Raw genomic sequence first — 25582 nt, 5'->3', positions numbered from 1 at the left:
CATATTTGGCATGTAAAAAATGTCAATCATGAAAAATGAACACCTGTCGCAACAGGAGGCTAATAGTGGCTCCACTTGGGGATGGATTTTCTTTGTGGAAAGCCAAGAACAGCAGGTCAGAATGCCTTGATCTTCTAAGGTTGCTGCAGATTGAAGGAACTTCTTTATGCTGGCTGTTAGATAATTAAAACTTTGTAATATAAACGACCTCCTCCTCAACTAAAATATTGTGCAATGCATAGCACTTCCTGCTTTCTTCTGCATGCTTGCTATTATGTAGAATGTTGCTTGAGCATTGCATTTGAAACATTTTCAAAACATGGATCAAAACTGATATGTTTTCTTTACTTTGCTTTGACCAAGGGTGCTGATATGAACTGAAATACTGCTCTGTTTTGCTACCTTTGACTGAATATTACCAACAATTTCCCTTTACCATGAGTTGTTGTGATGTGACTGTGCCATTTTTTCTGTTTTGTTGAGGTTAGTGCAGAGACATAGCTTTTGAACTGGAGCACTTGTATTGGCTATGTCTTCTAAAAATTTATTGCTGCTCCCTTGACAATGGGTTTGCTTATAAAAAAAAAATGAAAACAAAGTGTTGATATATACAAATATCGTTGTACAAAAGATATATACAAGGCTGCACTGTGTCCCTTAAAAGGGATCATGGTAATGTTTTAGCATACGACAATTGACAGGGCTTTCTTCAACGGAACAATCCCCTACAGACTTGAGAAAATAAGTGTTATTTCCCTTAACAAAAGAAATAACGAATGTCCCTTCCATAAAAAAATCAAACTTGGCATGTTTCCCCTTGTCTTCTCTTCATGAGTCCCACCTTAGAACTTTGTCACCAATGAAGAAATCCTCAGCTTTAACTCTCTTATCAAACATATTTTTGAGTTTTTCTTGCAAAATTTGAGCTCTATCATAAATTTTTTCTCTAGTTTGCTGAAGATGAATGGTCTGATTTATCCTTCTTTGAATGTCATTTGGTTCAGCCTGAATTTCCTGTAACAGTCTGATAGTAGGAATGCCCAGTGATGATGGAAATCTGGCCTCCATGCCATATACCAGCTCATAAGGGCTCATTCCAATAGATCTCTTGCTTGAAAGTCTGTCTACCCATAGGGCATTTACCAGCTTTTTTTGCCAGTTCTTCTTGTTCTCTTCCAGCACTTTCTTTATGATGTTGATGAGGCTCTTGTTGGAAGATTCGACCAAGCCATTGCCTAGAGGGTAATAGGCTGTAGAGTGGCCCAAGGTAATATGAAATTTGTGACAAAAACTAACCATCTTTTTGGGTTTAAAAGCAACAGTGTTGTCAGTGATGATTTTCTCAGGGTAGCCAAATCTAGAAAGGATATTGCATTCAAGGAATTGGATAATGACGGTGTCATTGGCTTGCCTGCAGGGAATGGCTTCGACCCACTTAGTGAAATAGTCGGTGGCTGTTAGGATCCATTTGTGTTGGCCTGAGGAAGAGGGATGGATTTCTCCAATGAAGTCAAGACCCCATTATTGAAAAGGCTTCTCAGTAGAGATGGGTTTCAGGGGCAAAGGTAATAGCTTTCTCTTGCCCTCAAAGACTTGGCATTTGTGGCATGAAATGGTAAACTTCTTTATATCTGCAAAAAGAGAGGGCTAGTAAAAACCAGCCCTTAAAATTTTATCAGCAGTGGACTTCCAATATAGATGTCCTCCACAGTCACCTGCATGGAATTCTTTCATGACATTGTTAGTTTCGTTCATGGTTAAACAACTAAGCAATATACCTTCATGATTTCTCCAGAATAATGCACCATCTATGACACAAAACTTTAAAGATTTCATTTTCAAAAATCTTTTCTTGGTTCTGGACAATCCTGGAGGAGAAAACAGGTTTAACAATACAAAACGTATATCAGCATACCAGGGAGATTGCAAGAAGGTCTCACTGATTTGTGGAGTCGCCAGCTCCTGTTCATTGTTTAGTTGGTTAATGTCTAAGGCTTGAAAGTTTGTTTCGGACATCAGTTTGGCTAGACCTTGTCCCTTTATCAGCTTGGTTGGTTTTATTTCTATCTCATACTCAAGGACGTTTGCTGTCCACTTGCCTCTTTTTCCTTCTAATCCCTCTTGGGTCAATATGTCTTTTATAGCAGCATGTGGGACATAGGCAATCACATGGGAATATAAAATGTACACTCTGAAATCCTTGATGGCCTTAACAAGTGCATAGGCCTGCTTTTCCATGATTGGGTACTTCAAAGGGGCATCTCTTAAAGCTCAGCTGAAAAATGCAATTGGCTTTTCAGCTCCCTGTTCATCCTTTTGCAAAAGGACAACAGCTATAGTATGATCAGACACAAAAGAAAAGATGACAAAATCTTTGTCAAATTGTGGGCTGGTGAGGACAGGGGTTTGTGTTAAGGCGGATTTGATACTCTCAAATGCCTATTTGGTTTCAAGAGACCATTTTACCTTGGCATCTTTTTTAACATATTGCTTAATAGTCGTATCAGTTCAGCTAGATTTGGAATAAATCTTCTTAGGAAGTTGATTTTCCCAAGGAATGCTTGTAGCTCTTTTATGTTTCTTGGATATGGGATTTGGAGGATGGCTTGGATTCTTTCAGGATCAATTCTAATCCCATCTTTTGATATGATGTGACACAATAATTTGCCTTCTTCAAGGCCAAATAGAGACTTCTTGGGATTCAAGGAAATGCCATATTTCCTGCATGTGATGAATATTTGGCTAAGATGCTTGAGGTGCTCTTCATTAGATTTGGAAAACGGGGTTAGGTCATCAAGATAGACAACTAGGAAGTCATTTACTTCTTTGGCAAAAGAAATATCCATTGCTCTTTGAAAGGTTGCACCAGCGTTTTTAAGTTCGAATGGCATCTTAACATACTTAAATGTTCCCCACGGTGTGGTAAAGGCTGTCTTGTCTTGGTCATCCAAATGAACAAGTATTTGATTGAAACCTGAAAAGACATCTAGCAAAGAGATTCTAGATGACCCCACTACTCTTTGTAAGATGTGGTCCATTTTGGGCAAAGGATAGTGGTCTTTTAGGGAGACTTGGTTTAAATTTCTCAGATCTACACAAAGTCTAATCTCACCTGTCTTTTTTCTTGTAGGAACGAGGTTGGATACCCATTCAGAAAATCTGATGGGTGCTATTATGCCTGCTTCAAACATCCTCTTTACTTCCTTCTCAATCATGGGAAGAAGCATAGGGTTAATTCTCCTAAGTTTCTGTTTGAAAGGTTTCTGGTTTGGTTTTAAGGGAATTGTGTGTTGGATCACCGAGGTGTCATAGGATTTCAAATCCTCATAACTCCAAGCAAATACATCTTGGAATTCTTTGAACAAATCAATGTACTTGGGCTTTTGATCAGGTGGTAAATTTCTCTATAATTTGATCATTTTGGGATTCTCTGCTATCCCAATGTTGTGTTCTTCTATAGCAGTGTTCAATGGTTGTAATTTTGGCTTTCTGGGAACATCATTGGAGTGAAACATGTCTTCTAATGGAGTTAGGCCAGCAGGCAGAAAATTATCCTTCAGGTCAATGATATCTGCCTCTGTTTTGGCAATTTCCTCCAAATGTATTTGTTTCAGCTGTTCTATGTTTTTTTTGTCAAAAATAGTGGGGTTTAGGATTTTTTTGGCTGTTGTAGTTGTTACAACCTGCTGGTTTTCATTTGTTTGTTGTTGGACATCGTTCATAGCATCCATGTCAATGTTGATATTAGAGAACTCATGCTCAAGGGTGAGGAGATTGTTGATCTGGGCGTCATTTTCAAACACTTGCCAATCTTTCACGTTGTTTGGGACAGTGGGCCTATGTTTTATTTCAGCTGTGAAGTGATGGTTTGGGTCAAAAGGAAGCTTGCATGTACTAGAAAAGGTGGCTAGCTGTGTGCATGAATGTTATGCTCTCTTGAAATTTTGGCCAGTTTGAATTCAGTAAATGCATTGAGTATATTAGTGGCAGCAGTCCTATAGGCCCTCATTCTATTGTCATTGGTTACAAAGTTACCTTTCATCTGCGCTATGAATAGGTCATAATCTCCTAAAATAGACACCTTTGCAGCTCCTAGAGCTTTGAGCAGTTTAAGGCCTAAAAGCAGAGCCTCATATTCTGCCATGTTGTTTTTGCATTTAAAGTTCAGTCTGTAGGCATGACCTTCCGCATGATTGTTATGTGTATTGTGAATCCACACACCTACCCCTGCTCCTAACTTGTTTACAGAGCCATCAAACTCTAAATACCATGTGATTTCTTGCTTGTGGTTTGTGCCAAGAGTTTCAACTATGTTAGGATTGGGCAGAGTTGAAATTTCTGTTTGGGGAGTTTCTTCTATCATGCTGGTTGCACTAATTGTTGTGACAGTCTCATGGGTATATGCAACCGATTCTTCATTGATTTGTGCTCGTTGTTCTAGAGCCAACGGCTCATCATCAGTTAGAGAATTTGTATTATCATTAAACAAAATAAAAGAATCCATATCAGAATGGATTGAGTAAATAGGAAAATTTTCAGGCTTGCTCTCACTACTTACCACATATTTCATGAGGGTTTCTCTGTACAGTCTCTTTGGTTGCCCAAAGACCGAAATAGTAGCATAGGAGAGGTCTAGTTGAAGGGATCCTTGGAGCTTTTCTCCCCATGATCTTGATAGGAGCATACCATATTTTGGTGGGATGTCAGCCACTACCACGTCCATGAGGATGGTCTTATTGGGATATTGGAATAAGGAGACACACAAGTCTTTGATGAGGCCTAAACACTTGACTTGACTTGAGTCAAATGAGTACAAATATTTGTAGGGTCTTGTAATATCAAGGTTCAGCTTTTCCATAACTGCTTTGGGCATCAGATTGTGTGATGCTCCTGAGTTAAACATAGCGTTGTGCAGAACTTTGTCATGTATATGCAAACTGACATAAAAGGGAGGGATAGGTCCATATGTTGATTTTCCATTAACTTCTAGGCCAAACAACAGTTCAGGGGTATCATCCAGGACATTCACATCGTCCTTATTCTCTGGGATTTGAAGTGATCTTTGAATTTGTTGCCTATATACATCATGTTTGGCAAGTTCTGAGAGGGGGATGGATATCTTCAACTTGGCTATTTCTGCCTCTAAATTAAATGGCTTTTCCAATGGAGTCTTGGTATTGATGCTGGCAGTTTTTTCTGTTTCATTTGAATTATCAGCGTTTTGCTCTTTTTTATCAGTGTTATGGGAATTGATTGGTTGCGGTTTTTCAACTTCAGGAAGGCCTTTTGGAACATTGTTCGAGCTTTGCTCAGAGGAAGAGGGTGGAAAAAGCTGATCTACAGAAGGCTGTGTTTCTGTAATGTCTTCTACGGTTACTTGATGTGGATTTGGGAAAGTTGTATCAGCTGGTTCTGTTATGATAGCCTTGCTCTTAATCTTGTTGGGTTGTTTGCCATCCTTTATTTTGTTAGGTTCATAAATGTCAATGGTTCTAGTTCTCAGTTGTATTGTTTGTGTACTTCATACACAACAATATCATATCCTTGTTTAAAATCAAAAGAATCGCTAGACTTAGTCTGAAATTGACTAAAGTTATGCTCATCTTGTTCTTCTTGGCTCAGAAAAGTCTGATGCTCACCCTTTAGATCCATCAGATTCATGTGAGTGTCTTCTGTTTTCTCATTGGATGTAGATCCTTCAACATAATTATCTTGAAAAGGGGGTCTTATGTCATGGTCTGGGCTTGACCTACCAACATTTGTGTTCTGCATTTTCCTAAAATTTGGGTTCCTTATGGTATTGGATTGTTTCCCTTCCCATGATGATCTTCTCTCAACATTTTCTACTCTTTCTCCCAGCCTTTGTAGGCCATTGATAATCGCATCAAGCTTGTGATCAAAGGCTGAGGGTTCTTCCTTAAAGGTCTTTCTTCTTTCCATTCTGGCTCTGTTTCTTTTGGTAATTAGGTTGGCCTCTATGTTGATAGCAACATTTTGCATGTCTGCAAGGGTCTGAGGAGCTCTTTCTTTTAATTGGTATGCCATATCCGGATCGAATCCCTTAGGGAACTTATACAAGGCAAGGTCAGGTGGGGGTCTTAAGTTTTGTGGTATTGCATTATAGACATTGTTGAACCTTGCACAGTACTCCAAGACAGTCTCCTGAGGACCTCTTTTAATTGTATCATATTCAGCTAGTATGTGCAAGGGGTCTTTCTTTTTCTCCCATCTGTTGGTAAAGGATTGGTAAAGCTCATCTGGAGTAGTTATGGAATTTGCAGCAAGTGATCTAAACCAGGTTCTTACATCACCGGTTAAACTTTGAAAAAAAATTCTCATTCTCATGCTATCATCGTCTATCTCGTAGTTTTCAAAATAGTCTTGCATCTTTTTGGTATGGTGAAGGGTTGTGAAAGGACCAGTACTGTCAAAATAGGTAATTTTAGATTGGTACTCCTGAGGTAAAGCCCCGGGATTAGCAGGCAATTGCCGGGGTGCATATCTTTTAGCCATACTGGGAGGGATAAGTGGGACGAAGGGGATAACAGGCACAACAGGGATAACAAGAGTAACTGAAGTAACTGGAACAACAGTTGTAGTTTTTGTAGTATGTGCAGTGGATGGAGGTGTGGATGGAGTACTTTGAGATGTGGATGATGAATAAGGGGAAGTAGGGGTTGAACGAAATAAAACTTTAACAGGGGTTGGAACACAACTCGGAGGAGCTGCTTCAGGACTCAAATCAGCAACATCTTGTCTTTGCTCTTGGTTCCTAAGGATCTTTGGGATTAGGTTGGGATTTTCAAAAACAGCTGGAGGGTTTGGATCTGGATTTGACCTTGTATATCGTGGATTCTTCTTGGGAGCCAGTTTCCGAATGTTGTTTTTTGGTAACTTTATGGGAATATTTTTGAAATTGGCAAGGAACTGTCAGATTTTGAAATGACTGTGTATAGCTTAAAGCTAGCATGAAGATTGATTGAAGCAGCTTTTATTTGCTTCTGTTCATGTAAGACAGGAACAATTTCAAAGGCTTCCTGGCTGACATTCAGGCTTCATCTGTAGTTTTAAGTGATATACAACAATTAGAAAATTGATTCGCTTAGTGGATTTTTCCAACCTTCTTAGTGAAATTAACTGAGGATGTCCCCAGTCGAGTCGCCATTATGTTATCACTTAGGTTGTCCCCCAGGTCGAAGTAAAGGGATACGGCCGAGGTAACCACAAAACAACTTTGGACTACAGGTTCTAGCCCACTTGTAGTCATAGAGGGCTCTCTCTTTATGATTTAGCTTTATTGATGATGATTTTAGGCTAGCTATTGAGTTCAGGGATTTTTTGTGTTTGTGTTTTGTTTGTGTTTTGGTGGGAAAATTGATGTTTTCAAGTAAAGAGGCAAGTGTAGTGTGAAAGTTTCAAACCATTGGGCATGGAGTCAAGGAAATAAGACTATTGGTGCGTTTTCTTGGTCACACGGGGAATTAGGAGCAAGGTAGTTGAACATGAAACAATTTTCCAAATTTTAAAGGATGGAAAGAATGCTAAGGAAGGAGAGGCAATTAAGAATCTCTCAGTCAGCTTAACAAAGAAATTGAATGATCTCTATTTAGGGGCAGTAAATAATCCCTAGATAACTATCAAACACATGTGAATAAGAGTAAATATGAGCCATAAGGAATTCATATTCATGTCCAGTTCATTTCAGATGAAAAAACATAAAGAAATAGCATAAATTGAGCCTAGAGTGCAGTTAAACAAGTTCTAAACTAATCTTTCTTTTTGCTATTTAGATGGTGAAAAATGAAAACAGAGGTAAGAGGCACTTATTGATTCATGTTGTAGCACAAGAATTCCATCATTCTGTCTCTAGAGACCAGTAACAACACATCAGGCAGTCATTCTTCCAATCTCTTCAACAATCTTTGATTAAAGAAAAGTATCAGACATACAGTGCGAGTCTCTAATGAAAAGTTATCAATCAACCAACCCTTGAAACAATACAGTGGGTGGTATATATAGGGAAGATTCTCCAAAATTGTTTATTACAGCTGTGACCTAAACAGGTCTGAAAGTAAATGATTACTTTAACCTAAACTTATAAATGCAAAAAAATATCTATGAGCTGCAATGAGGGCAACCGTATCAGAACTGAATCAATGCATTGTCCTCGGTGGCTTGGTGTAGTGCTTCTGTAATAACTATGCATGGACTTCTGCTCCATTGTAGTTCGGTGGCTTTAAGTGCTTTAACTGTGATTTGAGAGCTAGGATGGGCTTACACCTCTTGACTTGACTCTGCTGGAGGCCAATTAATGCTGACCTGCCTTGGGAACTGAAGTTTTCCATTAAAAAATTAACTGATACTCTTTGCCGCTTCATCTCTCCTCTGATACTCTTTGACAAATGAATTGGGCTAGTTTCTCTCTCGCTGCGGGTCAAATCAAACTTAATGGCCACTGTTTGGCCCTTTGTTTTCTTTAGAATTTTCTTTTGTTCCTCTCTGCATGCCTCGCGAAGAAAACCAGGTCATTCGATGCCTTTTGGGCTTGCTGGGGGCTGCACAATGAGGGATTTTCCACTTCGGCCCTTTTCCCGTAGCCATGCGCGATCAGCGCTAGGCGCTAATCACGCATGAAAAACTGCCTCGGAATTTGAATCCGGGCTTCCTAAGCACGATTTTCGCCTTTTGCCTCAAAAATTGATGATGACATCAGCGGGGGGACCATGGTATGGCGGATGACGTGGCAGGATGATGTCAGCAGGGTGACATCAGCATGTACAGTGGATGATGTGGCAGGAGGCCGATGTTATGTAGGTGATGTGGTGTGGTGACTCAACAAGTACATAGGACAGGATAGGTTACATGGGGCACGCGTACAGAAGGCAGAAAGCGGTTTCATCGGACCGCTTTCTATACGGGGGTGGTATCTGTATAGCCCCTCCGATGCAATAGGAAGTGGACAAGTGTCTTTGGGTATGGTGGAAAAACCGCCTCGCTATCAGAAGCTAACGACCGAGCAACGGGGCACCTCCGAAATCGCCAAGAGCCGTCGGATGGGGAGGGCCCGATCCGACGGTGGACGAAGTGTGGAGCTGGCGGGAGAATAATGGACGGGCGCGAATATTCAATTTTTGATACAGCATAGCGGGGAGGGTGAAGACTTAGGAAAATGCGGGTTTTCATGGATGTTAAACGAGCGGGGTTTGAATATATATGAACAAAACTTTTAGGATAAGGGCAAAGAAGTGGGTTTTGTAGGTTTAGGGTTAGGGGAAAAGGTTGTTAACATGACCAGGTGTCACACCAACTCCTGTTAGGACGTGGATGGGTTCATGATAGTCCCAGGTGGACTATTTGTCCTAGAACTGATAAATACATAGCTATAGTGCTAGAGGGTGGGGTATGTATATAGGGGAGTTATTTAGTATAGATTTAGTAGGGAAAAGGGAAATAGATAGGGGGCTATATAATATAGTCAGTAGTTAATATGGAGATGATGAGAAAACGCTAAGGTAAGGAACCTTAGGCCATTTTTGGGGGAATAGGACTTTGTAACGGAAGAATGGAAATCCTTGAGTGAAGCAGATCTTCACCAAGGCCAATGATGTGGAAAATGATGACTTAAGAGGCATCAAGCAGATCTTGACCTCTTTTGGGAAGATTAATGAGTGATTTGGGGAATAAGAATGAACAGGGGAGTTAGTTATGTCCAGCTTGACTTCCTCCAGATGAAAAATGCATCATGACTGTGACCTGAAAAGATATAACACTTAGAAACACAAAATTGATCATGAATCATCATTCTGCAACCTCAAAACTACCTACCCAGCCTACCATACTAACATTTTTTCTTCTCTTTGGTTTGGGTGCACTTAGACTTGCAGACCCAACTTTACAAATTTTTTCTTTTTTTCTGTTATCCTATATAAGTCTACACTTATTTCTGCCAAGGGCTCAGATTAAGCAGTTGGGCTCCTTTGATTCTCTACCTATCTACAAATCTGCCAAGATTAAATTGTTTGGACAGATATCATTCTCTATATTCTAAAGCAGGAAATTGAAACCTAGGGAGACCAAGTTTAAGCTATTTGGCCCTCCCTTTTATAGAACAAAATGGTTGAGTCATCAAAATTGGAATTCAGCAGTGGCATTTGGATTGGCACACTTTCACAGTGTCTTCTTTAACCTCTTTTTGGAAATATGGAACACTGCACCATGCGAAGTATGACATATTTGGCTTGTAAAAAATGTCAATCATGAAAAATGAACACTTGTCGCAACAGGAGGCTAACAGGATGAAGAGCGGTTCAACCTGTTGGGTTGGCCACCGTAGTCCCTCTTGACCGTTCCTCAACATGCCCTCATGGAAGGGTTGGGTGTCCAGGTAATGAAAAACCCATCCCTCGGCTAGAGCTCCATCGAGATCGCAATTTTCCCTGCCGACGGGCATGAGGGTGGAAATCTTATCTCGTGCCTTTACCATTGAGGGAATTCCTCATCCTCTCCTGAGCCACTCCCCTTTTAAGGGAAAAAGAAGTAGCGGGTTGTGTCTTTGTTCCTCCCTTTGGATTGTGGGTTTTTTGTGGGACTTGTGTCATTTCTTTGTTTCGTGGTGTGCGCTTTGCGAACATCCCTCTCTCTAGTGGCCTTGCACCATCGATGTATTTGTGGCCCGTGGCTTTCTCTAGCATTGAGTGTCGACCCGTGACAACTCCTCTTTGGAGTTTGATTCTTTGACCCCTGTTGACTTTCTCGCTGGAAAGGTTTTTGGGTGTTTTGTACATGGAGGGGTGCAATAGCGGGGTGGGTTTGTGTTATTGGCAGCAGTCTATTTGTCATTTGAAGCCTTGTGCCGCTGGGTTGGGGGGCTATTTGCCTCTCAGTGACGTACTCCAGACACTGGTCTCATCATGGCCCTTGTCTTTTCTATTAGTCAATTTTAGGTTGTGATTTATTTGCTTGGTTGTTTTCTATGTTGTAAAGCTAGAAAGGGTGTTGTGCTGAATGCATGTGGGAGGGTGTGAAGAGGTGGGACGCTTTTTTGGTTGGGTGCCTTATTTGATTTCTTTTTGGTTAGTGGACATCTACTCGGCGTGCTGTTGAGCTTCTCTCTTTTCTTGGGATCTTTTTTTCTTTGGTGTTGTCTTCTTCCCTTCTTCCTTTCGGCCCCAGCTTTACGGAGGAGAGGTGGGATTGTTGTGGATTGGTGTTTGGGAAGGACAAAAAGCAGTGCGAGTTCCCAGGGTGGCCACCCTAGTCCTTCTCGATCGTCGTCCCCTGCAGTTCCCCCCTTTTTTCGAAGGCGCGAGGTTTGGGAAGCTTGTTCTCTGTTTGAGCCTCCCCTTGTGAGCCGGTAGCCACGTTTGATATCTCTTGCTTTCCTGTTATTTTATTCCCTTCTTCCTTTTGGCCCCTTAGCTTTTCGGAGAAAAGGTGGGATTGTTGTGGATTGGTGTTCAGGAAGGACGAAAAGAAGTGTGAGTTCCGAGGGTGGCCACCCTAGTCCTTCTCGATCGCCATCCCCTGCAGTTCCTCCCCTTTTTGTGAAGGCACGGGGGTGGGGAAGCTTGTTCTCTATTTGAGCCTACCCCTGTGAGCCAGTAGACACGTTTGATATCTCTCTTTCTTTCATGTTATTTTCTTCCCTTCTTCCTTTCGGCCCCTATCTTTATGGAGAAAAGGTGGGATTGTTGTGGATTGGTGTTCGGGAAGGACGAAAAGCAGTGCGAGTTCCCAGGGTGGCCACCTTAGTCCTTCTCGATCGTCGTCCCCTGCAGTTCCCCCCTTTTTGTGAAGGCATGGGGTTGGGAAGCTTGTTCTCTATTTGAAGCCTCCCCTTGTGAGCCGGTAGCCATGGTTGATATATCCCTTTCTCTCTTGTTTTTTTCTTCCCTTCTTCCTCGTGGCCCCTAGCATTACGAAGAAAAGGTGGGATTGTTGTGGGTTGGTGTTCCTGAAGGACGAAATGCAGTGCGAGCTCTGGGGGTGGCCACCCTAGTCCTTCTCGATCGTCATCCCCTTCAATTCCCCCCTTTCACCGAAGGCACAGGGCTTGGGAGGCTTGTGCTTTGTTTGTGCTTTTTTTTCTACCCTTTTCTTCCTTTCGGTCCCTAGCTTTACAGAGAAAAGGGGGAATTGTTGTGGGCTAGTGTTGGGGAAGGGCTAAAAGCAGTGCGATCTCCGAGGGTGGCCACCCTAGTCCTTCTCAATCGTTGTTCCATGCATTTACCCCCTTTTTGCAAGGGCATGGGATGGGGGAGATTGTCCTCTGTTCAAGCCTCCCCCTGTGATGGGGTTAGACACCTTTGTTTCTCTTTCTCTCATGCTTTTTTCCTCCTTTTGCCCCTTGGCCTTACATTTGTTGTGGGGGGTGCCCCTATTCAGTTTTGTGGCTGATTTTTCAGTAATATGTGGAAACGACTCTCGGCAACAGATATATTAGCTCTTGTTACGATGAAGAATGTAGTGAAATTCAATACTTAGTGTGAATTGCAGAATCCCGTGAATCATCGAGTTTTTGAATGCAATTTTTGCCCGAGGCCTCGGTCGAGGGCACGTCTGTCTGGGCGTCGCATCCCATTCAAACACGCTCCCTGCAATATGCTAGGGAGTAGCGGAGCTGATCATCTGTGCCCCATGCGGTGCGGTCAGCTAAAATACCTCAAGTGATGTTTTGTGGCGTGCATCGGCGAGCAGTGATATTGTCCCCTTGGATGGGTAGTCGACGTTAGCTGATGCGGGCTTTGTGTGGCATCGCTCGAACTTGCTTTGCTCTCTCTTGTCCTCCCATGGGGTAGGGCAGATTTAGCTCCAACTTTGTGACCTCAGCTCAGGCGAGAACACTCACTGACTTTAAGCATATAATTAAGCGGAGGAAAAGAAACTTACAAGGATTCCCCTAGTAGCGACGAGCGAACCGGGAAGAGCCTAGCATGAAAATCAGGCGGCGGCGCCACCTGAATTGTAGTCTGTAGAAGTGTCCTCAGCGGCGGACCTAGGTCAAGTCCCTTGGAAGGGGGCGCCCGAGAGGGTGACAGCCCTGTCGGCCTGGGACCCTGTCACATCACAAGGCATTGTCGGCGAATCGGGTTGTTTAGGAATGCAGCCCTAATTGGGTGGTAAATTCCGTCCAAGGCTAAATACGGGCGAGAGACTGATAGCAAACAAGTAATGCAAGGGAAAGATGAAAAGGACTTTGAAAAGAGAGTTAAAGAGTGCTTGAAATTTCCAGGAGGGAAGTGGATGGAGGCTATCGATATGTCTCGACCAGATGTGGAACGGCTCAGGTAGGTCTGCCACTCGACTTGAGGTGCAAACCAACACGGGCTACTACATCGTCACAAGTGCGGGTAGATTACTGCCTGTTGGTTTGCCACTGTGATGGTCGAGGAATGAAGCGTGTGCCCTTGTGGTGGGCCGTGTGTACCTGCGTGCTCGTGGTGTTGGTTGGCGGGATTTCCGTTCGACCCATCTTGAAAAACAGACCAAGGAGTTTAACATGTGTGCGAGTCGACGGGTTTGAAAACCTGCGAGGCACAAGGAAGCTGACGGGCGAGATCCCCTCTCTAGGGGGGTGCATCGTCGACTGACCTTGAGCTTATGCGAAGGGTTCAAGTGCGAGCACACCTATTGGGACCTGAAAGATGGTGAACTATGCCTGAGCAGGGCAAAGCTAGAGGAAACTCTGGTGGAGGCTCGTAGCGATACTAACGTGCAAATCTTTTGTCTGACGTGGGTATAGGGGTGAAAGACTAATCGAACCATCTAGTAGCTGGCTTCCTCCAAAGTTTCCCTCAGGATAGCTGGAGCTCACGCGCGAGTTTTATCGAGTAAAGCAAATGATTAGAGGCATCAAAGGTGTAATGCCCTCAACCTATTCTCAAACTTTAAATAGGTAAGAGGGTGCAGCTGCTCCATTGAGCCACGCCATGGAATCGAGAGCTCCAAGTGGGCCATTTTTTGTAAGCAGAACTAGCGATGCAGGATGAACCAAAAGTCGAGTTATGGTGCTGAATTGCGTGCTAACCTAGATCCCACAAAGGGTGTTGGTTGATTAAGACAGTGGGACGGTGGTCATGGAAGTCGAAATCCGCTAAGGAGTGTGTAACAACTCACCTACCGAATCAACTAGCCCCAAAAATGGATGGAGCTGAAGCGCGCAACCTATACTCAACCGTCAGAGCAATTTCCTAGCTCCGATGAGTAGGAGGACGCGGGGGTTGTTGAGAAACCTCGGGCATGAGCTTGGGTGGATCGTCCCCTGGTGCAGATCTTGGTGGTAGTAGCAAATATTCAAATGAGAACTTTGAAGACTGAAGTGGGGAAAGGTTCCATGTGAATAGCACTTGGACATGGGTTAGTCGATCCTAAGAGATGGGGAAGCCTTGTATCAAGGGTGCACTCTGCACGAGCATCGAAAGGGAATCAGGTTAATATTCCCGAACCAGGACATGGCGGCGGGTGGCAACGTTAGGAAATCTGGAGACGTCATCCGGGGCCCCAGGAAGAGTTATCTCTTTTTTTTAACAGCTTTCCCACCCTGGAATCGGTTCACCCAGAGATAGGGTCCAGCAGCTGGAAGAGTACCACACATCTTGCAGTGTTCGGTGCACCCTTGATGACCCTTGAAAATCTGGAGGACCGGGTATCGTTCATGCCCAGTCGTACTCATAACCACATCAGGTCTCCAAAGTGAACAACCTCTGGTCAATAGAACAATGTAGGTAAGGGAAGTTGGCAAAACGGATCCATAACTTAGGGAAAAGGATTGACTTTGAGGGCTAGGCCTAGGGGTCTGTGCCCTGAACTCGTGGGCTGTCGGCAGTCTGCCCGAGCTACTTTCGTGGCGAGGGCGGGCAGTCGCGTACTGATTGGGCTACGGGCATAGAATGCCCCTCTGCCGGGGGCTTTTCCCTAGGCATCGAATAGTCGACTCAGAACTGGTACAGACAAGGGGAATCTGACTATTTAATTAAATCAAAGCATTGCGATGGTCCCTACGGATGCTGATGCAATGTGATTTCTGCCCAGTGCTCTGAATGTCAAAGTGAAGAAATTCAACCAAGCGCGGGTAAACATCGGGAGTAACTATGACTCTCTTAAGGTAGCCAAATGCCACGTCACCTAATTAGTGGAGTGCATGAATGGATTAACGAGATTCGCACTGTCCCTTTCTACTATCTAGTGAAACCATAGCTTAACTCTAGTCTGACTTTGTGAAATGACTTGAGAGGTGTAGAATAAGTGGGAGCCGTTTCCGACGCAAGTGAAATACCACCACTTTTAATGTTATTTTACTTATTCCGTGGGGTGGAGACGGGGAACTGCCCTTGTTTTTGGCCTTAAGGCATGTTTTGGCGGGTCGATCAGGGTGGAAGACATTGTCAGGTGGGGAGTTTGGCTGGGACGACACATCTATTAAAATATAACGCAGGTGTCCTAAGATGAGCTCAACGAGAACAAAAATCTCGTGTGGAACAAAAGGGTAAAATCTCATTTGATTTTTATTTTCAGTACGAATACAAACCATGAAAGTGTGTCCTATCGATCCTTTAGATTTTCGAAATTTGAAGCTAGAGCTGTCAGAAAAGTTAACACAGGGATAACTGGCTTGTGACAGCCAAGCGTTCATAGCGATGTTGCTTTTTGATCCTTCGATGTCAGCTCTTCCTATCATGTGAAGCAGAATTCACCAAGTGTTGGATTGTTCACCCACCAATAGGGAACGTGAGCTGGGTTTAGAGCGTCATGGGACAGGTTAGTTTTACCCTACTGATGAACCGCACCACAATAGTAATTCAACTTAGTACGAGAGGAACCATTGATTCACACAATTCGTCATCGCGCTTGGTTGAAAAGCCAGTGGTGTGAAGCTACCGTGTGTCAGATTATGATTGAATGCCTCTAAGTCAGAATCCACGCTAGAATCTGTGCATGTCACTCTTCGACTGTATCTTGACCCATAGTAGGGGCATCGCTTTGTCGCCCCCAGGGGCCTGTTTCATTTGCAAACTGTGACCGTGAAGCATCTCGATCGAGGCAGCTTTGAAGTTTAATTCGAAATGGTCGTTGAGAAGAATCCTTTGCAGACGACTTAAATACGTGATGGGGTATTCTAAGTGGCAGAGTGGCCTTGCTGCCATGATCCACTAAGATTCAGCCCTTGGTCACCTCGATTCAGAGCTTCGCTCTTGTCACAAATAGAATCTGGGCAACCCTCTCCTCCAGACGACAAATTTTCATTGCTTGGGGGCGGTAAATTTGGAGTTTCCACGCCACGACGAAAAAGGTGTCGAAGCGAGGGAAAACTGGGGTTTCCATGTCGCGCCTCGGCACCCAAAATTTGGGGTTTCCATGTCGCGCCCCGGCGCCCAAAATTTGGGGTTTCCACCTTGCACCTAAAATTTGGGGTTTCCACTGGGCACCTAAAATTCAGGGCTTCCATGTCGCGCCAAAAATTTGGGGTCTCCACCCGGCGCCTAAAATTCGGGGGTTCCACCCGGCGTAGAAAAAAAATTTGGGTTTTCATGTCGCGCCTAAAATTTAGGGTTTCCGCCTGGCGCAAATGTTTTTGGGGTTTACAAGTCGCGCCCAAGCCTAGAGAAACTTGGGGTTTCCATGTCATGCCCCGGCGCCCAAGCCAGGGGAAACTTGGGGTTTCCATGTTGCGCCTCGATCGAACCTGGTGGCACCCAAGCCTGGGGAAACTGGGGTTTCCGAGTCGTGCCCCGATGCCCAAGCGTTGGGAAACTTGGGGTTTCTGAGTCGCGCCACGACCGAAACTAGTGGCGCCCAAGCCTGCGGAAACTGAGGGTTTCCAAGTCACGCCCAGATGCCCAGGCATGGGGAAACTTGGGGTTTCCATGTCGTGCCACAACTGAAGCCGGCGGCACCCAAGCCTGCAGAGACTCCGGGTTTTCCATGTCACGCCCTGGCACCCAACCCTGGGAAACTTGGGGTTTCCATGTCCCACCCTTGATGGAACCACGAGTTTCTACATTTACGGCATGATGGAATCGCAGGGTTTTCAACAATGCCCCAACACGGGGAACTTGGGGTTTCCATGACGATGCAAACCAGCTTGCAAGTCTCGTGAACTTGGGGTGTTTTGAAACTGCTGCCCAAGTCTAGGGAACTCGCTATTTTCATGTCGTGGCACACCTTGAATCGCCCGAGAGTCTGTGGAACTTTGGATTTCCATGTCGTGGGGCCACGAAGAGCCGCAAAAGTCTGGGGAACTCAGGGTGTCCATTTCGCAGCGTGATGAAAACTGCTACCCAAGTCAGTGGACACACACGTGGTTTCCATTTCGCGTCACAACAAAAATTGCTACCCAAGTCTGGGAAATGCGGTGTAAATATCTGCGGTTCAGTTTCTCCCCATCGATGCGAAGTGCGAACTATATGACCGAAATGTGTGAAGGGACATAAGTATAATGCGCATTAGAGGTGGAGCGATGGTTGGTTTATAGGGTGGGAGCGTTTGGCATAACCCATGGGCCGACTTGAACAAAGGATTGTTTGCTGACCAATAATTTGATGGCAAGTTTGCAACGTGTAAGGGCGTTTTGGCATGCGGTGGTCAAGTCGGCCTGGGCAGCGACTCGCCCAACCGATCGTATAAATATGGCAAGGCGTTGGTGCATTTGGCATTCATTCGAAGATGGACATTCGAACATGAGCATTCGGTGATCAAGAAAAAAGTGCAAAGCAGTGGAGTAGGTTTCAAAAGAGGCGCGGGCATATATGCGCCTGCTCTTGGGCAAGCACACACGATACGCACGTGTCTCAGTTATCGGGTGAGGCTACGGGTAAGGAAGGAACCCTCCGTTCGATGTGACACGGGGTGTCTCGGGTAGGTCGCCCGCCCGTCGTGGAAGAAGAAATGCGGAGGTGTCTCGGGTGACTCGGGTAAGTCACCCGCCCGTCATGCAAAAGGAAACGCGGGGTGACTCGGGTGAGGTCGCCCGCCCGTCGTGCAGCGGTAAACGAGGTTCGGTCGAGGAGTACGGTTGGCAACTCATGTGAGGGTGCGCCTTTCCAGCTCGAGCAAGGAACACGGTTGGCACACGTAGGTGTTGCATATTTTTAAAATTGGCTAAGTATGAAACTTAGTGTTTCCCAAGTATACTTGTAAAGCCTCATAAACATTGTAGAGTTGAATAATATATTGTATTCGGGAAAACTCATTGTTCAGGGAGTTTCTCCTCCCTTTATACTGTGCAATTGTGTTCTTGATGTATAATTGTTGATGACAATGAATGTGTATGGGTGTTCATTGGTATAAAGGAACTTGGTTGCGAAAAACAAACTAATTAGACTAATGGTTAGGCGTAGTCCATGAACATAAGTATTGGTGAAAAGAAAGTGTTCGGTGGCACCGCACCTCGCCAAGTACGGCTGAAAGACTACTGTAGGCCTGGGGATGTGACACACGGGGTTCCCATGTCACTTGCACTGTGTTGGGCATGGTGCACGCCCCTTGATACCTGCACAATGGGCGAGCCACCGATGGAAGGTGCGTGGGCAACCCTTGTTGCATGCCCGGATGAAAGAGGTGACCATGTGTGGACGAGTTAGGATGTGGGCAGGTGTGCGATGTGCGGCGACGAGTGTAATCGGCGAGGTGTTGGAGCCGACCCATGGGTGCGACGGTGCACACGAAGGGATGCGACGGTTCGATGGAATGGGGCGTGTCGAGGTTATGTGGTAGGTCAGACGGGCATGCATTTTGATGGAGCCGACCCTTGTTATCCTTAAGAGACATGGCCCTTGGGCGAAAGGATGCGTATAAGTAAGGAGGATGGCGTTCGACGAAGGGACATCAAACTCAGGCTTCCATATTGCAGAACAAGTTCGAAGGAAGGAGTTGGGCAAAAATGGAAGGAAGAAGAGGACGCGGGTAAGAGGGCCGCACCGGCGGGTGGATTACAGAAGGCGGGTCAGGCTTGGTAGCGTGGACAGGTAGAGCGGGGCGGGTTACTGTCTGGGGAGGTAGGCCGCACTACATGTGGGCCATGCGCCCTCACTATGGACCGCACCGACGGGCAGAGTTTGGGCACCACGGAAGGGAAAGTCGGGCGGACAGGTTCGCAGTTCAGGTGTGGAGTTGTGTCGTGCAGGCCGCGGGCTAGTGCAACATGACCACACGACACGACAGGTTGAAAGAATAATTGAAGAATATAAATTTATGGTAAGTTATTTTCGCTGCATTATTAAGAACACTTATTGGAAAATTGACCGAGTGTTGAAGTAGGCGCAGACCGTGTACTCAAGTATTAGTAAAAGGAAATAATACGGCGGTGCCACACCAGCTTATGTGTGGTTGAAATACTACCACTAGGATAGGAGTGTGACATGGGGTCTCCCAGTCCCTCCTCGAAAAAAGTCACCAAATTGGGGGGAACCCAGGGATTCCATGTCCCGCCTTGTCGAAAGCATCCCAAGTGCGGGAAATTTGGGGTTTCCATGTCTCACCGCAATGGAAATTGCCCCAGGTGTAGTAAGCTTGGTGTACATCGAGCCTACAACCTCACATCAAGAAAAAGGCTTGGTTGGTCAAGAGAATGAAGGTTTCTTCATTGGTAAAGGATCTCACTATGGATCAAAGGTTGGTCTTCTAGAGCTAGTCCACCATGGACTATCAAAAGTTGAAAGAAGGACAGAGTGCTGGAGAACGAAGCGCCGAAGAAACAAAGTGCAGAGAGGAGGAAGGACACGGCATGTGCTTGGGGGATATTATTGTCAAGGGTCTAGGGCTTCGCAATGACCCATAAGAAGCTTCAATGAGAGAAATTTATGGAAGGGTTTTCCTCTCTGAGAGAGAGAGGGGTTTTTCCCTGGCAGAGACACACATGCATTAATAGGAAGAGAAGAAGATTAAGATAACACGATAAATTGCAAAAGAGCTTCACAAATTGTTATCAAGTCAGGAAGAATCCCGCTATACCCCATTGCCCCAGATTCTTCAACACGATATTGGAGCTAAGGTGACACATCAAGGGAAGGGAATCTCAAGAACATCCGCAAGGTTGAAGCATCAAGCCAAGAAGTCTCAATCATATCAAGGACAAGAAGGTCTACCATCTATCATTCATCATGGAAGACTATAAAGCAAGAAGAAACGCCTTGTATAAAGGCACCTACAAGAAGAAGAAATCAAAGAGGGACCTACATCAAGCTACACCATCTTGAAGAATGAAAGGCACTACGAGTCAAGTCATCAAGCAAGTCCATTTGAAGAAAGCAACTTGAACAACATCAAGGTCTAAGGAAGGCAAGCCATCAAGTCTTCAAGAAGAAAGCAAGTTCACTACATCTCAAAATCTATCAAGTAAGTATATGTCCCCTTCTGAGTATAATACCTCAATGTCTTTTTGCAAGGAAAGTAACAAATTGGTTGGGACCACTACATGTCCATAGTCCAATGGTTTGGATGCCAAGAGTATGGACGCTACAAAAGGGATTGTCCTAAACTTAAGAAGGACAACAAAAACAAGAGAAAAAGGGAAGAAGCTCATGTAACTCAAGAAGTGAAAGAAGACGACAAGAAGCAAAAGAAGGAAGATCCTCTTATGACTAAGTCAACCTCTTTGCTTAAAGTATTATTTCAAAGGGGGTATAGGTCTCATTGGGGGTCCCATTTATGGGATTCAAGAGAGGATGATATATAGGCAAGAGCAGATGAAGCAAGAAAGGCTACACCAATCGAGGAGAACTATCAAATAAATCTGCGATGATAAAAGCATAATCAAGATGAGGTATGCATCAAAGTTTAAGTCATGTCATCATATATATTGATTGGGTCATCGGAAAAGTTCTAGAATCACGATCAAGAATAAAAGGATCTCTTTCACCAACGACATGCTCGGAGGCATGTACTACAGTGGAGTAAAAGGTCAACATGAAGAAGTGCTCTCACAAGGAGTATAAGGTGGATGACCAATCAATTTAAGAAGAAGCAAATGAAGAACATCGCAGTCACAAAGAATAACTATTTGACAAGATTCCTCAACATCTCTCGAAAGAAGGCACGATAAATCTGACAAAGGAAGAAAAAGATATTGGACCCTTGACACCTACGAAGGCATTGGAGATAGTAAGGTGCAGATAACTGACTCAACTCTACAAATATGTCATGATGAAGAGAAATATCATGATGAAGTCATGAAGGGCCACTAAATCAAAGTACGAGAACAAGCGAGTACAACTAAGCATCCATGTGATAAGTGTTATGAAGGATAGACATCGTGACAAAGGAGTAGCTAGATGACAAAAAGGACCTGATATATATATCAAGAAGGCCACTTTCCATGAAGGGAGCAATGACATGACAAACCAAGAGGGAAAGTGATTGATGGCTGGTACCCTGCCAAGAAGAAGTTCAAACAAAGACTTCATGACATCGAAGGAAAGAAGGAGATCAAGCGGCTGAAGGACCCACGAAGAAGACGTTGTTGATGAATGGAAAAGTCCCTAGCTAAGAGGGAGTTCTAACAAGTTCCCAACTACAAAGGAGCTTGGGCAAGTTCCTTGTCAGAGGAAACTTGGGCATGTCTTCCCCAATCAAGGGGAAGAGATAGACACAACATTCTTGTCTTCACTTGGCAAGAAATAACGGGAGGATTGGGCAATCATTTGGAATCTGATGCTCTTTGAGGATGTGTAGGGCACCCAAGACAAGAGTAGGCAAGAGGAGTAATATTCTTTGAGGGCTGGGAACCCAAGACAAGAATTGTCCTAGAAGGTCATACTCAGGGAACACCTGGGTGGGTATGTACCTTTAGAGACAATGACCAAGGCGTTTATAAGCCATTGGCCTCGCGAACATTGTGCTCTGATCTTATGAGAGATAAATCTATTAGTCAAGGCCTTGCTATGAACAATCGTGGCTAATATGATGCTATAATGGATGGGTTGCCAATCAGGTTTCTCTTATGTGAATTATTCAAGATTTAAAAATAGCAAAACACCTTGTAATGATTTATGATTACCTCCCTAGTTAAGAGGGGGTGTTGAAGAAAGTGTAATTGGGTTCGATCTTCATAAATGTACTTTTGATATTTGTATTTATTCAAGAAAATAAATAAATAAATAAATATACACACACACACACACACACACACACACACACACACACACACACACATATATATATATATATATATGTATGTATATATATATATATATATATATATATATATATATATATATATATATATATATATATATCTATATATATATATATATATATATATATATATATATATTATATTTATCATTGAGTTTCTTGCTTATTGAAATAGGCCTAGCACATGTTAAAGTGTTATAAAGAGTCAAAAGAAAATGTTGAAGACCTTAAGGGCATGTTACCCAGGTATATTTATGTATTATAGTCGAAGATATTCCTACCCTCGTGCCTTCGTTCGGGTCGTGCGCCCGTTCAAACCCCAAATTTCGTTCGGGCGGGCCGGGTCATCCCGTGCCATGCCGTGTGTGGGGGTGCGCGGGCACATGTGGGCATGCCGAAAATGCTAAGTCATGACCACCCATGTGCCTTTTTTTCTCAGGTTGTGCACCCATGGAAACCCCAAATTTCATTCGGGCGATTCGGGTAGGCTCGCCCAGGGCAGGTCGGGTCATGCCGTGCCATGTGCGGGTGCCCCGACACACGTGGTTGTGCCAAAAATTCTAAGTCATCACCGCCCATGTGTCTTCTACACATTCGTGCGACCTGTTTGCCCGACGCTCCCTTGGGCCTTTGTTCGGGTCGTGCACCCATGGAAACCCCAAATTTCGTTCGGGCCGTGCACACATGGAAACCCCAAATTCCGTTCGGGCGGGTCGGGTAGTGTCGTGTGTGAGTGCCCGTGCAAACGCGTTCAGGAGAGTCGAGTCAGGTCGGGCTGTGCTGTGCCATGCGTGGCTGCTTAGGCGCATGTGGCCATGCAAACAATGTTAGGGCGTGACCACCCATGTGCCTCCTACACGTTCGCGCGACCCGTTTGCCCAACGATCTGTCGTGCCTTCGTTCGGGTCGTGCAGCCATGGAAACCCAAAATTACGTTCGGGAGGGTCGGTTCATGTCGTGCGTGGGTGCTCGGGCACATGTGGCAGTGCCAAAAATGCTAAGTCATGACCCCCCATGTGCCTTCTACACGTTCATGCGGCCCGTTTGCCCGACGATGCCTTGTGCCTTCGTTCGGGTCGCGCACCCATGGAAACCCCAAATTTCATTCGGGTTGTGCATACAAGGAAACCCCAAAATTTTTTCGGGTCAGGTCGTGTCGTGTCATGTGTGGGTGCCCGTGCAAATGCGTTCGGGTGGGTCGGGTCAACTCGCACAAGGCCGGTCGGGCCGTATCGTGCAGTGTGTGGGTGCCCGGGCACACATGGCCGTGCCAAAAATGCTAAGTCGTGACCACCCGTGTGTCTTCTACACATTCATGTGGCCTGTTTTCCTAGTGCTCCCTCGTGCCTCCGTTCAGGTTGTGCACCCAAGGAAACCCCAAAATTTCATTCGGGTCATGCGCCCATGGAAACCCCAAATTTCGTTCGGGCAGGTCGGGATGTGTCGTGTGTGGGTGCCTGCGCAAACGGGTCGGGTCGGGTCGGGTCATGTCGTGTCATGTTGTGTGATGGTGCCCCGGGCACATGTGGCCATATAAAAAATGCTAAGTTGTGACCGGGTGGGCTTTGTGCACGATCATGCTACCCGTTTGCCCGAATCTCCCTTGTGACTTCGTTTTGGTCGTGTGTCGGAGCCCATATAAACTCGTTCGAGCAGGTCGTTTTCCGTGTAAAAACTCGTTCGGGCGGGTCGTTTCCCATGTAAGCTCGTTCGGGCGGGTCGTTTGAGGGCGCCCGTGTAAACTCATTCGGGTGGGTCGGGCGAGGTTGTCCGTGCAAAAATGTTCAGGCGGGTTGGGTAACGGCATCTGTGCAAACCCATTCGAGCGGGTCATTCAGGTGGGTCGGGTGAGGGCGTCCGTGCAAACCTGTTTGGGCGTGTGTCAACCTGCGATCATTGGGAGACCAGGCGTGCGCGCCTACCTCTGCGAAAAAAAACTAAGGCATGAAATCAAACATCATTTATAGATGAGCCAGGGCGCACATGAGCGGTGGGTGAGCCGACTCGTTGTAGGGGTGTCGCACATCGGGTGAAGGCGTCAATTTAGCTTAAATGATAGCATTTTGGAGGGTCGACTTGTTGGAGGTTGCCCACAGTTGGAGGCGTATATACACTTGGTGGAAATGCTCATTTCAACCATCGAACTTCGCACTCTTTCATCGCATAAGGAGTAATGCGAAGTCGCACTTAAGGCCGCAGTGAGCAGTAGTGTGGAGACGCACCCGCCGAGTCGGGCGAGGCACGGGCACATCATGTAGGGTGGTTGAGGCTTGGGTGTAGGGTGTAGTAAGGTGCCCACCCGCCAACTTGGGTACACAGCCTCGGTTGAGAAAGGGGCGCGGGTGTGCACGGGTGTGCTCGCCCGTTTTGGCATAAGATTGTGTTTATTTGTTGGGTGAACGAGTACGGTTGTGAACGGGCGCGGGTCGTGCACGGGCGCGCCCGCCTATTCGACATAAACTTTTGCATTGTATTTTGGGTGGAGTGTTGTGGTGTGACCACTGTGCACTCTTGCACAAGCAGGCGCCCAACCTCATTTATGAACGCCGGTGGAGCGCCGCTCCCTGTCATTGTAATATTTCTTCATATATAATAAAAGAAGATTTCCTCTTGCATATTTTTGGGTTATTATTGTTGTTCATGTATTATTAATGGATTCCGCACGTTAATAATGTTAATTCATGGTTGTTATGAATTGTTGAAGGTGTAGTTCGTAAAGTTAATCTAACTATGGAAAGAGTTGGTAACTTAGGCGGTGCCACACCCGACCAATTTAAAGAAAAAAGAATTGGGGGCATGACAGGTGGCATCAGAGAAGATTCAGGGTTGAAGAAGCTTGACGAAAAGCTGATACCAACCTTGAAAGGTGATATCAGAGCAGGTTCACAGGGAGTGAAGTCGTTGCTTGATGATGAACGCAGAGAACAGACATGTGTGCAGGGAAACGTTATGGAGAAATTGTGGATGAACAGTCTGGGTTTCATGGACTTGATGGTTCATGGCAAGACCATTCAAGCTCTGGTGGACACGGGGGCCACTCATAACTTCCTGATGACACGGTTGGCAAAAGAGGTTGGACTGATGATCTTCCCATCAAATGTGGAATTCAAGGTAGTGAACTCTAGAGCTAAAGTGGCGGGGTTGGTACACGAAGTACCTGTGCAGATAAAAGACTGGAAGGGTCAGTTGGGCTTCACAGTGATGGAGATGAATGAATTTGATATGATAGACATGATTTCTTGAAGGGAAACAAGGCTATTGTTGTCCCCTTCTGTGATGAGGTGGTGCTGGTTGTATAGACACAAACTTGGACTTTTCCCACTCATAGGAAAAGGAGGGAAGTCAAGGTGAAACATGTTTCGGTACTGAGTTTGGAGAAGGCTATGAAGGAATCAGATATGGAGACATATGCGGTGATGTTCAAGGAAGTCGAAGGTGATGGAGTGGGGACACC

At 45.1% G+C, this 25582-nt stretch overlaps 2 non-coding genes across 2 annotated transcripts; both read left to right on the top strand.

The window, feature by feature from the left end:
- The first annotated feature begins 12418 nt into the window (after positions 1–12418).
- On the top strand, positions 12419–12572 carry LOC149195170 (5.8S ribosomal RNA). Its single transcript, XR_016255322.1, has one exon. It is a non-coding gene; the product is annotated as a 5.8S ribosomal RNA (ribosomal RNA).
- Positions 12573–12819: 247 nt separating this feature from the next.
- LOC149195169 (25S ribosomal RNA) lies at positions 12820–16180 on the top strand. Its single transcript, XR_016255218.1, has one exon. It is a non-coding gene; the product is annotated as a 25S ribosomal RNA (ribosomal RNA).
- Positions 16181–25582: the final 9402 nt, after the last annotated feature.

The sequence above is a fragment of the Pinus tabuliformis genome, chromosome 2_2, assembly GCF_031772625.1.
Source record: "Pinus tabuliformis cultivar Carrire ecotype Pingquan chromosome 2_2, CPIR1, whole genome shotgun sequence".
NCBI classification, from domain to species: domain Eukaryota; kingdom Viridiplantae; phylum Streptophyta; class Pinopsida; order Pinales; family Pinaceae; genus Pinus; species Pinus tabuliformis.
This window is presented reverse-complemented; position numbering and strand designations above follow the sequence as displayed.